The following is a 13,725-nucleotide window of genomic DNA, read 5'->3' on the forward strand; positions in this document are numbered from 1 at the left end:
CATGGCAGAGGGCAACTGTTCATGGTTGTGGAAGACAGCAAAAGCAGCAAGAGCAAAAAGGGAAGAGGTGCGGAAAGCAAGCTCTTCCCCTCCCTTACATTGTATGCAAACTATCCACCCCAGGGCAGGTGTAGCACTCACACCTATAATCCCAGCATTAGACCATGGATCAATCAAAAACTCTAGAAGCCTGCCCCATGACTGCATGAGGCTTTGCGGGAACATCCAGACATAAACCATAACAGTGCCTGTGTAAAAACAAAGTGAGATACTGACCATCTGCAATCCAAGGAGATAGAGCCCTTACCAGACACTAGCCCAGCTTAAGCTTGCAACTTGATATTGAACTTTCAGCATCCAGACCTGAGCCAATATAATATAATTATAATATAAGTCACCTGGGCTATGATAATTTATGATAGCAACCCCAGCTGACTGAGCCAATAGAGCTCATAGGGGATGAGCAGAAGTCAGTTAGAGACAGGGCACAGCTGTCTAGTTGTAGCAAGATGTCACGACAGAGATGGAACACAACAGAATAGGGCTGGTGAGGGACTGGGGCTTGGGACAAATTAAACCAGAGGTTGATCAATGCTGCAGAAACTCAATGGAAGGAAGTGAGCTGAGCAAAGGAGACGTGGATTTAATTTTAGAAATACAGAAATAATGCAAAGATGGGAAGGTAATTGGATTACCAAATACCGCATCAAAGAGCAGGCTTGATGAGTTAAAATCACAAGGCTTTTTAACTTTGTTTTTTAAATCTCTGCCTTTTGTTATTTTCCATGTGCTTCTGGGGAACCATAGACCATAGGAGCTCAATGAATTCATGCTAGTGTGTTCTAAAGATTTTGCTTCTAGATGTGGCAGCCACATAGATGTAGGTATGGAAAACCAAATCCAAAAGATTGGGGAATGGCTAAATGCATGATTAAATGGGGATTCCTACCATTCAAATCATTAAGGTTCTAGTAGAAGGAATTGTATTGATATTTTAGCTGACTAAATACAACCAAGGAAGCATACAAGTGTACCATGTGTAATCAGAATTATTTAAAGAAGTATACAGGCACATGTGAACTCAAAGATGAGATAAAAATATACTCCTTAAGGAAAAAAATTATTATCTCTGAATATTGGGGGTATTGTATTTTTCTGCTCTATGCTCCTTGGGGTAGAATAACAGCATTTTACTGTGAAATTAGATGAATCATAACTGACCCTACTATTAAAAAAGGAAAAGGTCAGAAGTGTAAAAGGTGAGTTGATAGAAGGATAATCATAACAGACATTGCTGATCTGTTGGATTTTTCGTACAATTTTGAGCTTCCATGTTCATATAATGTTTCATTGGATGGTAGTGCTAAACAGAAAGTGTTTTACAGACACACATGCACACACACACTCACACACATGCGCACACACACAATGGATGGTGCAACCTTTCTGTATCACTGGCTTATGACTCTCGAGGTTCAGTACCCACCTGCTCCTTTCTGTATTGAAACAGCATAGAGTAAGAAGGCAATGAAAGCAGTGTAGCTCCTCGTCGCAGCCAAAGAGACCCATGACATTCTTATACCTGCAGTTTTTACAGTACTGGATCATAATCTCAATTGCAGGAATGTCTGAGCACTTACAAATTATAAGAAAAGTGGAAGGGTGGTTTAAATATCCTTCTCCTGATAGTATTCTCTTAATGAGAGGTAGGATTTGTGGAGTGGGCAAGAAACAGGAACCTATGTTAGGAGCCACTGTGGAGATGAGCAGAGGAAGGGGTAGGGCATAAATGAATTGAGAAAGAAGTGACAAGAACACAGGTTAAAAGTGAATATACTCCTTAAAATGTAACAGGGTGGTTTATTAAAAGAAGACTCATGCACAGATTATTATTTTCTTATTCCCTTTAATGATTTGATCAACCTTCTATTCTTACATCTGGTAATCTGAGCAACTTCACTGAAAATAACAATATGTAATATAACAACCACTCTTAATCCCTATCATTTGGATTGAAACCCTGCATCATTTTTAATGTCCTTGCTTTGTTTTGTTTGTATTTTGCTATTGTTCTTTTTTTTTGGTACTATTTTCTTTAAAATAAAATTTTAAAAAAGACTCATGCAATGAGTACTGCTGTTTAAAATTGATAAACATAAAAAAATGGCTTTTTCTCCTCCTGATTGGACTCTTGTACTCTGTATAGTGCACACTTACTTATGCTGTAGGCACTCCTGCTGCATTAGTGTAAGGACATAGCTAGCACAGACATGTGGCATTCATTTTTAGCAGAAGCCGAGGCTGTCACCAACATCACTGTGTTTTACTAGGCTTTGTAAACTCTGGAAATACTGACAGTTGTCACCTCAGAGAGCTGAGAAATTTAGCCCTCAAAGCATGAATCTGCAAGGATCCTGTCTGCTGGATTGGGGTGGAGATTTGTGTTGATCAGTTTGAGAAACAAAATAGCAACCTGCTGCTATGGTAGGGCACGATGGGAAACTTTGACAGGAAGGCTGGGTTGCTCTAGTTTTTACCATTTTTACCATTCTGATGGCTCCAATTTGAAAAGGAAGGAATCAAATTGGAGAAATGCCATGAAGGGTTGGGAACCACATGGGTGAAATAAAGCCCCCATCTCAGTACTTGGAAGACTTGGAGTTTTTCTTTGCCAGTTTGCATTTCCAGAGATGGTCGGAACTGGTTCAAGTAGAACAGGAATGGACTCAGCCCTCAAGTTACTTGTAAAGAATTGAAATGTGTTGCAGAGGATCATGACAGAGTAATTATGAGGATAAAGATGTTTCAAGGGTGCTCTGTGATATCAGAGAGCAATGTTTTACTTTATTTCAAAACTTCCTACAACCTATGACCATGGCAGCTGAGGATAGACATATTTTTTAACTACAGTTAATGAATGGCAAGTTATCAGAGACTGGAATTAATTCAAAACAGCTAATTTTAAATCCCAACTCATGTGGTACTCAAAAAATAACCTTAGTGAATTTCTCCTATTTCTTTGTTTGGCAATTTTATACATACTGCGTGTTTCCTGGGAGACCAAAGATGTCCTTCATGGCCATACCCTGAGTTATCTTTTCTTCAGTGGTTGGTGAATTGTAGCTGTTCTTGCAAACTTTCAGCAATGGAACAACTCATCTGCCTCATAATTCTTTTCAAAGTGTAGAAGAAATTGAAAAGCAGATTGAAATCTTGTAAGTTTATAACTGGTCTACGTATCACTGATTAAAATGTGGAGGGCATATGGAAGTTGTAATTTAAAATATATGACTATATGAATATACAATGCTGATAAAAATGCCTGTGTTGGTGCTTGAAGCTAAGTGTTTGGGATATATGATAGCAAGGCCACCACACGCAGGTAAGCACTTTAGTGACATACACTCTGCTTACAACTGGAACAACAGCATGAACAATGCACCGTCCTGGGCTTGTGATACAGGTACACCAACCCACAGAATTTGAGCTCTCTGATAGCTCAGTGGGAAACACAATTGAAAAATCTTACAAACAGTGGACAGCTCAAACCACAGAAATTACTTTATCCTCTTCATTAGGAGAGAGAAACAACTGATATTTATGTTTTGAAGGGCATGGGAAGAAAATTGTAACTCCACTGTTACCTTTTACTCTACTTTATAGCATGAACACCCTAAACCCTCAACTTCAATAATATTCCAGTCTTGTTCTTTCCAGAGAAAGGAAAGGAGAAGGGATCTGAATTAGGTTATCTCTAACAGTGTCATCTAATTGCAAATGAGAGTTGACAACTACCACTGATGATCAGACATCTTAGCCTGCTTCTACTTAGGATCTACTCAGCATTTTTACCCTTCCAGAAAAAGGAATACATCATTAGAACTGTACAACTAGAAGAACTAAGCTGCCAGTCTGGAATAATTCTATTAAAAATTAAAATTCACTCCATTCACTCAGGTCATCTCTTTAAGAGAAATAATGTTTTGAACAAATATAGTAGAAATGCAGATACTGCTGAGTTCCAGAAGACAGAGGTTCCTATGATCACAAATCCTCAGTTAAAAGACCATCTTTCTATGTACATCATATTTCAAACACACAAAACTTCAAAACAAGGATTTAGCTTAGAAATTAAACAAACCTTTGGCCTTTGGAAATGGGTAGTTTTATAATCACAATATTTAACAGATATGGGAATACATGTGGGACAAAAGGGAGACACAAAACATGGGTCTTCTTTTCAACTATTTCATATAATAGCCCCATTAAAATGAAAAGATAAGAGGAAATGTGGTTGCCAAATTTCAGTGACTGTTATTTTTTTAAAACTCCATAAATACCAAAGAGATAAGTATGCAAGGTTTACTTTGCTAAATCACATTTTTTTCTTTGAATGACTTCAGTTTTTTTTTTCTTTATTTGGTGCAAGGACTACATATACAGTAACACTGAGCTTTGAATAGCTATATTTTACCCCCTTTGCTATCATAATTATGGTCTCATTAAGATTCCAATAAAAGTTTAAAAAAAGAACCTTCTCTAAAGGAAAACAGAAGTGTCCACAGTGTCTCCCTACCAACATGCTATGCTTTTAAAATATTTGCATTTGAAATTCCTCACTGCAAACATTCTCAAACCAAAGGTAAATATAACACTTAGATTCCTCCCAGAAGAACATTCCTTCTGCTATTAATTCCCTGAATTCAAATCTTTTTGCAAGTCTGTATAATTTTACTCTATGTACTTTCCCTGCAGTTTGGCAGGATGTGAGTATTAAGAAGCTGGATATATCAGAAATGAATAGAAGGTGGCATCTCCTGCCTGGATGGACACTGTTATTTTCTTTTTTCCTTCACTTTCTATTTCATAAAAAAGCCCATTTCCAATCTCAAATTCATGAAAACAGTGTCCTAAGTTATACATAAAGAAAGATAATTCTCCCCCAAAACAGCATCAGAAACTATATCTTCTACCTTTGAGGAGATCATTAGACTGATTTATAAAAGACAAAAGCTTGTGCTCTATCTTCTTTTGCATGCTCTCTTCTCTCATTGGAAGCATGCACCTTCCCTTTATGCCTGTACCAGTGCCTGAGTCAAGTCTTAGAATTCTCAGTGGTCAACAGCCCAGCAGCTTCTCCTCCTGCACACACATAGAGGCTTCCTGTCTTATAACAGTTGATTTACTAATTGACCCATTCCCTGGACTTCTATATATTTTTTAGCATTTATACATGAAATTAGTCCAAGGTAATGTATTGCAAAATTTATTTCAAAAGTGTTTTATCATATCTCCACCAAGAATAGCACAAAAGAAATTAAGGGCTCATTCTAGTGAAAATAATAAAACACTTGGAACCCTCATTTTATACTTCTTTGGTGGCTTCATGTGCTCCCTGTAAATAAGGCCACACTTGTAGCCTACTTATGGTAAAAATTTGGGTATAAAAAAGAGTGGAGCAACAGTAAGGACATTGTTGGTATTTTCCAGAGACATTTACAGTGCAACAGTTGGGAGCAAGACCAAGATGGCAGCAAGCTTGGGAGTTAAGAAAAATGAGGAAGTATTGACAATTACAGTAGAGTCATTAGTTGTGAGAAATGTTTCCTAAACTGGATAGAGAAGAGATGGAGATGGAAGGATGTTTTGCTTTTGTATTTAGATCATAGATGCATTATGGTTTTTTTTGGTTCAACTGTTAAGGGGAAGGAGTAGATTGAAAAGAGAAATAGAAAGTCTTAATCAAGGAGAAATAATTGAATGCAGCTGCAGAGGAGAAAGGAGACAAGCTTCAGCATAGAAAGAGCAACCTTAGAGGGCAGGGAAGCCCTTCTCCCTCAGAAGAGGGTGATTATGAGAAAAGACGGATTTGAAGTTATAGTGCTGGCCACAGTGCAGATGCTAAGAAATGTTAACATCTTTTTTTTTTTTTTTTTTTTTCTGGGACAAAGCAAGCTAGTTTATCCTCTAGGAGGAAAGAGTGTGATAAGGCTAGGGAGGTGGTAGGAGTGATTTTTGTGGAGACTGGAAATATTTGAAATGATCACTGTGGAACGTGGGCAAGAATGATTTTCCTGGAATCTCTTTCCATAGATAGAATTACCAAGATGAATCTAAGATCTTTTATGGTATTTTAAATAAATGTTGCCAGTTTTGCTTTCCAGAAAAGTTTTGTCACTTGCACAGCATCCAGTATTAGAGTGAATAAGGTCTATTGAGCCAGGCTTCAGAATTTGGCCCTTGCCATTTTCTCCAGCTTCCCTTGCTACAGCTCTAGTCCTTCTCTCAGGAGCGCAGAGGCCCTGTGCTGCCTGCAGCCTCCAGTCCCCTCACACCTTCAGGCCTCCCTCTGCTCTTTCCGACTAGATGCCCCAAAGCCATCTCTTTAGAGACCCTCCCTGAGGTACCATCACATACCTGCCTCAGTCCTAGCCAGATAGCTTGCTAATCTCTCATTTTCTTTGTAGCATTTGTCTTTGTATATTTGGGGTGGAAACAATGAAAATTTTGCCTTCTATTTGTTTCAAATACAAAACAGATTATTATTTTCTGCAGTTACCTGCCTTGCAGTAGAATATTCAACTTATCTCTCTTAACTGTAATTTAAGATTTGTTGACCACAAGGAAATACTTGTTTGAGGAGATCAAGAACTTTACACAATGTACATGATGGGTTTTTTGCCTTAATAAAAATTCTGCTAAGTCATCATGGAGAGAGCCAGTATGCTGCTGCCCATTGGAGGCCACGGGGCAGGCTCTGCCTTCCTCTTCCTGGGTCATATTACTACTTCCTACTTCCTTTCTTACAACACCTTGTTTCCTTCTTACCTCCCCCTGTCCAATCACTGCCGGCCAAGTCACACAGGCCGTCTCCTGAACCCCACCCCTAGTCTGGCTCTGTATAGCCTTTGTTCCCCTGGCCAGACCCTCAGAAGCTCCAAGTCCCTCCTTTCTGCTGTGGTCTTCTCCATGCACACAATAAAGGCATTTTTTACTTTGCTCTGTTTTTACTTGCATCAAAAGCCCTTCACAGTACACATATGTGTCCACTTAAAAAAGAAAGAAATCTCACTTATTGTTAATTTATTATTTTTCTATTTCTTATACAAACCTATAGTTAGACCAAAGAAGGTAAGGACTTTGTCATTGATTGGACTGGGAAACCCACACAGAACCTGACCAGGCCATCTGACACGAGAAGAGTCTTTATTGGGTGGGGTAGCAATGTGGTGGGCTGCCTAGCAGACCAAGACAGCCTCGAGCTGTGCAAAGCATTGTTTTTAAGGGTTTTTCTGGGGAGGATGTTCATGGGACAGAACAGCCAAGGGAAGGGGGTTTTTGCTTAGGGCCGTTAACTTGCAAGAACATTTTGTAAAACCTGCAAGAATACTGTGTAAGATTGTAGGATTTTTTTTGTGCAAGGACAGCAGGTGCTTTTGGGGCTCTGCTAGCCCTTGTGGTTGGGCCCACTGGGAAGTGTGAAAGTGCAGCCAAAGTGCTTTTACCTTTGCAATGAGCAAGGGTCTTTCAGGGAGACCTAACAGTCATATTAAACAGGGATTTTCTTTAGGTATTAGAAAAGTAGTTGATAAAAAGATAAGTACCTGGTAATTATCTGATGAATGGACAAGCAGAAAATAATTAGTTTTCTTAACCACACTTTTTCCAACATTAGATATTCTCATTTTAAATGATGTGTAATAATTTCCTTAGACACCTGTATTCCCTTTTATGGACTATGCTTCTTTATCTCACTTAATCTTAGAGGTCTTAGTGATTTCTGATAGATTTTGGTCATATCTGTTTCTAACAAGGATGTTACAACATTTGTTGCATTTTGTGAGATCTGGTCATGATAAAGATGTTACAACATTTAATGCACTTTATTTTAATGTGCAGTAATACCTCAGTTCAAGAATGCTTTGGTTTGTTTCACAAACAAAAGTGTTAGGCAGAATGCTGCTTCCATTTGCAAAAAGGATAACAAACATGACCAAGGCCATCTTCCTAAAGAAATAAAAATGCACCCATCTTTCCCAAAATTATAAAACAAATTAAATTTTTAAATAGAGATAGCAATATATTTGCATAAATTATGGTCACATAAGGCCAAATTTCAGGAGTTAAATCTATACAAGTTATTTTCTTTTATTAAGTTTGACCTAGTAAGAAATTTTTATGACCATAGTAAAATTTGATCAGTGTTTGCTTTCCACTCTTAAACGTCATTGTTTATTTATTTTATTTTTTCATTAGTACATGTTTTCAATATATGCAGATTTGCAATCACTTTGAGGAGCAGGTACATGCACATAGTACATGTGCATAATACGCATGGTTCTCTTCTTAATCCTTCCCCCTCCCTTCCACTCTCCTCCCTTCTCCTCAACATCCCCTTTTCCCATTTTCATTCCTGTTGATGCAACATATAATACTTAAACTCATGAGTTACTAGGTTCCTGTACCCAACATATCTTCATGCTACTTACTTGCCCTTCCCCTTCCCTTCCCCTCTGCTCTTGCCTTTTGTCTCTAGGACCCATTTGCAAGAGATCCATTTCCTTGTCTCCTTGTATCCATCTTTTATTACTCTGTTGTTTGCAATTTGCCTTACTCAGAGGAGATGCTATATGGTATTTAAGCTTGTGTGTCTGGTTTATTTCTCTCAAGATATGTTTTCCAGGTGCATCCATTTTCCTACAAGTGTCTTGAATTTGTCCTTCTTTATAGCTAAGTAGAATTCTGTTATGTGTAGATACATGCTTTATTTATCCAATCATGCATTGGTGGATATTCAGGCTGCTTCCAGCATTTAGCTATTATGAACTATGCTGCTATAAATATTAGTATGGAGTCAAATGGGTGACTTTGAATTCTCTTTGAATGTAATTTAATATACAGAATAAAGAAGGTATCAAGCTTGATGAATCTCCAAAATAACTAAACCTATTTTCCAAACTTTCATTGAACCATTCTTTTCTTTCTGATTTTGATTTGTGTGCTTATTGATTTTTTATTTCATGCTAGCCATAGATTAGCATTTTATCTGTGATATTTATATACATTCATTTAATGCATCCATATGTACAATCTGTTCTGTGTTAATTTGTTCAATTTTTTATTTTTCTGAATAGATTTAAATATTTGTGAATTATTTTATTTATTGAAGTTTTTTGGGTTTTTACTTAAAATATTTTGAAACTTACAATTATCATGCTTTTTTTGTTTTGTCTTTTTGAGATAGGGTTTCTCTATGTGGTTCAGTCTGGTCTTGAACCTTGAATTCACTTTATAGTCCAGGCTGGCCTCAAACTCACAGTGATCCCCCTGCCTCAGCCTCCTGAGCATTGATATGACAGGCATATGACACCATGCCCAGCTTTTATCATGTTATTTTAATAACACTGTTTTCATAATTCAGAACCTTGATGTGCATCTGTTGTAGCTAGGCTTTACAAGGGAAAAGATTTAATACAGGACATGTAATTTATAGGATTATTTTATAATATTCACCCAAAGGGTCAAATGAAAAAGAGTGTGGGAGATCTGTCCACACATTAGAGACCCAAAGAATCCTGATGAGGACCTGGGTCTCGCAACAATATCCTGTATGACTACATCTGGAGGCTTAGAGCCCAAGACAATGTCTCATGCAAGTCTGTATCAAGAATCTACACTGGGAAGGACCAAAGGCCAGTGGTGGAAGCTAGAATGATTGTGCCAGCAGGATGAAGGATGTATGTCAGTGGCCTAAGGAATCTGCACTGGAGCTAACGAGTGACACTCAAAGTAAGGACCAGAGCTCCCCTAAAGAGAACCACAGCCATCCTCAGCGACCGCAAGGACCCAAGCTCCTCTGATGATGAGAACAGCTGAGTTCATATCAGGAAAGCCAGCATGGCAAGGCGCTCTAGGAGGATCAACAGCACACATCTTCCCCTCCAGTTCTCTTTTTATCCTTTTGGCAACAGTCCCCAGGTGGGCCATCCACACCTGGCACCATGCTGATTCAGTTCAAACTGGCCATTAGTTAATCCTCAACAGTATCATGGTCCAATAAGTATATTTCATTTTAAGAATTATGATTATTTATATGATACTATACAAGGATATTTATTGCTTACATTCTTTGTAGAAATTTGAGGGTTTTAGTACTGTTTCAAATGAAATGTACCCTTTGAACCATTGTACTTAGTAGTTATTGATAGAGATTTATGTCTGTTATCTATTTGAATTACTTAATCTTTAATGATGATGTTTCCAGTAGATCCATTTAGGCTTTCCAACAAACCAAGTTATTTTAAAAGTGGTAAAACTCATGTTTTCTCTTTTACAATATGTATGGCTCACATTTATATTTCACGTTTTAGCTCATTGACTAGGAATACCAAAATGAAGTTAAAATAATACTACTTGACTCTTTCAATTTGTCTAAACTATTTTCTTGACATATTTACATACACTAAGTATGCTGCTGACTCTTGATTTGCTTTTTAATATATCTTCACCCAGAATATGAATTAAAGTGATCAAATATTTTGTGATCTTCTATTTGGATAATCATGGGTTTTTGTTTGTTGATATTTGACCAATTAGTGGGATGTACTGTTCTAGTAAGCTTTGTAATATCAACCAGCCCTGTTACTCCTTGGTTATGTTTTTCATTCTTGAACTGGTTAATTTCACATGATCTCTAAACAAACTGAGTGTACACACAGATGCTAAGAAATAGGAATATAGACTCATGTCCCTTTCTTTGAATACCCAAAGTTAAATACACTCCAAACCAGTGGTTGGACATTTAGTTGATAAATTTCATCAACACTGACAAATAATTCTGGCCATTCAACCTCCACCACCAACTCTCTGTATTTTTCTAAGCTCATGCTTTGGCTTACAACCTTTGGCTAATTACTGTAACTTTCCTTGTGTTGATAGAGCTTTAGGACTGACATTAAAGACAATGAAAGGATAGTAGTATGAAATAAGGAAGGTGATTCTTTTTTAATTCACCACTTCATTTAATGGGAGTGAAATTTGTCATCTTTAAGGGAATAAAGCCTTGAGAATCACCATACTACATGAGACATAATCCATTGAGAAAACGATCGTTAACCTAAAATTTATATTAGAAGACAAAAAGAAAATATTTTCTGTTACTTTAGGGCATAATTTTAACGTTATATGAGGAAGCCATCAGTGAAAGTTTCTATATGACAATTTTCTTCTCTTCACCAAAACACACATATACAGGCATGTGTGTGCATGTGCATGCACACACACACACACACACACACACACACACACACACACGCACACAGGTATTGATTACAATATACTCATCAAAACCCAGGAAGACTGTAACTTGGATCTCCTTCAAAACACTATTCTGAAACCACATGATGGTGCCTTGATATCTATGGTATACATCTACTTTCTTATCTATTCTAACAATTTATTCCAGGAAAGGAAAAATAAAAGCAAAAAAGAGACAAAATCTTCACTGCTCTGAAAACCAGGTTTCCAGTGTTTAACAAGTGTTTAACAGTGACTAACTCAAAATGTTATCAAATTGAAAATTTAATTGTGAGTAGAGACTGCTTTCACCAATGAATAAGGCTTTTAAAAAATATATAAATTCTTTCCACTAAGATGAATAGATATAAAAGTTGTATTTCATTGAAGGAGCCAGGAAAATGATTAGAAGCTGACATCTCAAAAGGATCAAAAATTTAAGATTACAGAAAGCAACATGCACAGAAAAAAATAATGGACAACTCCGAATGTGAAATAAAATATATGTATAACTGAAAAAGTGATAAATTCCCAATTCTTCTTATAAGACCAGCATAACTTTCATGCCAGAACTTGACAAGAAAATTATAAGAAAAGAAAATTACAAGTCAGCCACCTTCATCAATTTATAAGCAAAACAATTCTAAGAAAAATATTAGCAAACCCAAATTGCAATATTAAAAATGAAAACATGTCATAAGTGAGATGAATTTATTATTTAACCAGTCAATAGAATCATATGACCCTCTCACCAGATGTACTCACGTGATGAAGCTCTATATGCAGTTATAACAATAATTTAAAGAAGCTTTTAACAAGTATGAACAGAAGAGAACTCACTTAATATGATGTTACCTAAAATATATTTGCAACAAACATATTATTTATTAACAAAATGTAAAATAGTTGATATTAAATATGAGGTTATCCCCATATCTAGATACATTATGCTGGAATTATTGGCCAATCACATTGGTGAACAAAAATAAAAAAGTATTCAAAGTGTAAAAGAAGAAGAAAACTATCAAAACAGAGAGATGGTATACGTATAAATAGAGAAAATAAAAGTTTACAGTCGATAATTAAATTTAGCATGGGCACAAGTTATAATGCCAATAAAATTTTGCTTGCTTACACTAGCCACACAAAAAAATCAAACATTCTAATTTTCAAAGATAGAATTTATAATGGTATCTATTTTAGAGGTAAAAGAACAGAAAGAGATTAACAAACAGACATAAACAAAACAACACCCAAGCAATAGAAGCAATTCAGGATTTCAGACAAAGTGTGACAGGAAACTAACAATGCTTGCTGTATTACATATTGTTATCTTCAAATTGGTTACTCAGTTAAAGGAATATTGGTATGTAAGGTTGATTAACCAATTAAACGTTAACTGTTCCTTTCAAAAAAGCAATAGAAATCAGTAGTACAACTCTCTTAGCTATCTTGTGTATACATACTTTTTCCCATCCGTCATTCTTTTCTCTTTTCCTTCATCCCAGTTGTTCTTTCCTTTTGAACCATATTAAATAAATTAGTGAGAGGGAAAACAGACCATAGAGTACAAATCTGGTACAAAGCTGCCATTGATTTATAATGATATCTAAAATATATCAAATATTTAAAAATAAATTTAATTCTTTGGAAATTGGAAATTTGAAAAATACTTACTACATGTCTTGGCTACTTTTCTCTCATTGCTGAGACAAAACACCTAATGTCTAAAATTAAGAAAGGAAAGGTTTATTTAGCTCACAGTTTGTGGAGGTTTCATTCCATAATCAGGTGGCTCCAAGGCAGAGTGACATAGTACAGGGGCAACAGTTCATGGCAGCGAAAGACAGCAAAAGCAGCAAGAGCAAAGATGGAGGAGCCAGAGACTAAGCCTCTATCCCTCCCTTATACTGTATGCAAGCTACCCATCTCAGGGTGGGTGTAACACTCACATCCATAATCCCAGCATTGGACCATGAATAAATTTCAGACTCTAGAAGCTCACCCCCAAGACTGCATGAGGCTTTGTGGGGACATCTAGACACAAGCCAAAACACTACATAAAAACTGTAGTACGTTTTTGTGAGAAATTAAGGACAACCTAAACTCTTTCAGGACAATGTATTCATGATGAAAATATGTCAGCTTTCTTGAAAGTAACTGACATTTAATACAATCCAAATAAAAATCTAGTGCATTTTTGTTGTTGGAAATGACAAGATGATTCTAAGATTTATATGAAATTGTAAAAGGTCAGAAATATTCCTAAGAATCCTGAAAAGATACAGAGCTAAAGATCATAAACTGCTGTGTATCAAAACCACAGGATATAAAAGAATATGGGAATAATAGAAAAATAGTAAGCCAATCGATGAGGATATAGATGTGGGACTTGATTTTTCACAAAAATGTCACTGTAGAACAGTGTGA

The sequence above is a fragment of the Chinchilla lanigera genome, unplaced genomic scaffold (assembly GCF_000276665.1).
Source record: "Chinchilla lanigera isolate Chin_1 unplaced genomic scaffold, ChiLan1.0 scaffold00077, whole genome shotgun sequence".
NCBI classification, from domain to species: domain Eukaryota; kingdom Metazoa; phylum Chordata; class Mammalia; order Rodentia; family Chinchillidae; genus Chinchilla; species Chinchilla lanigera.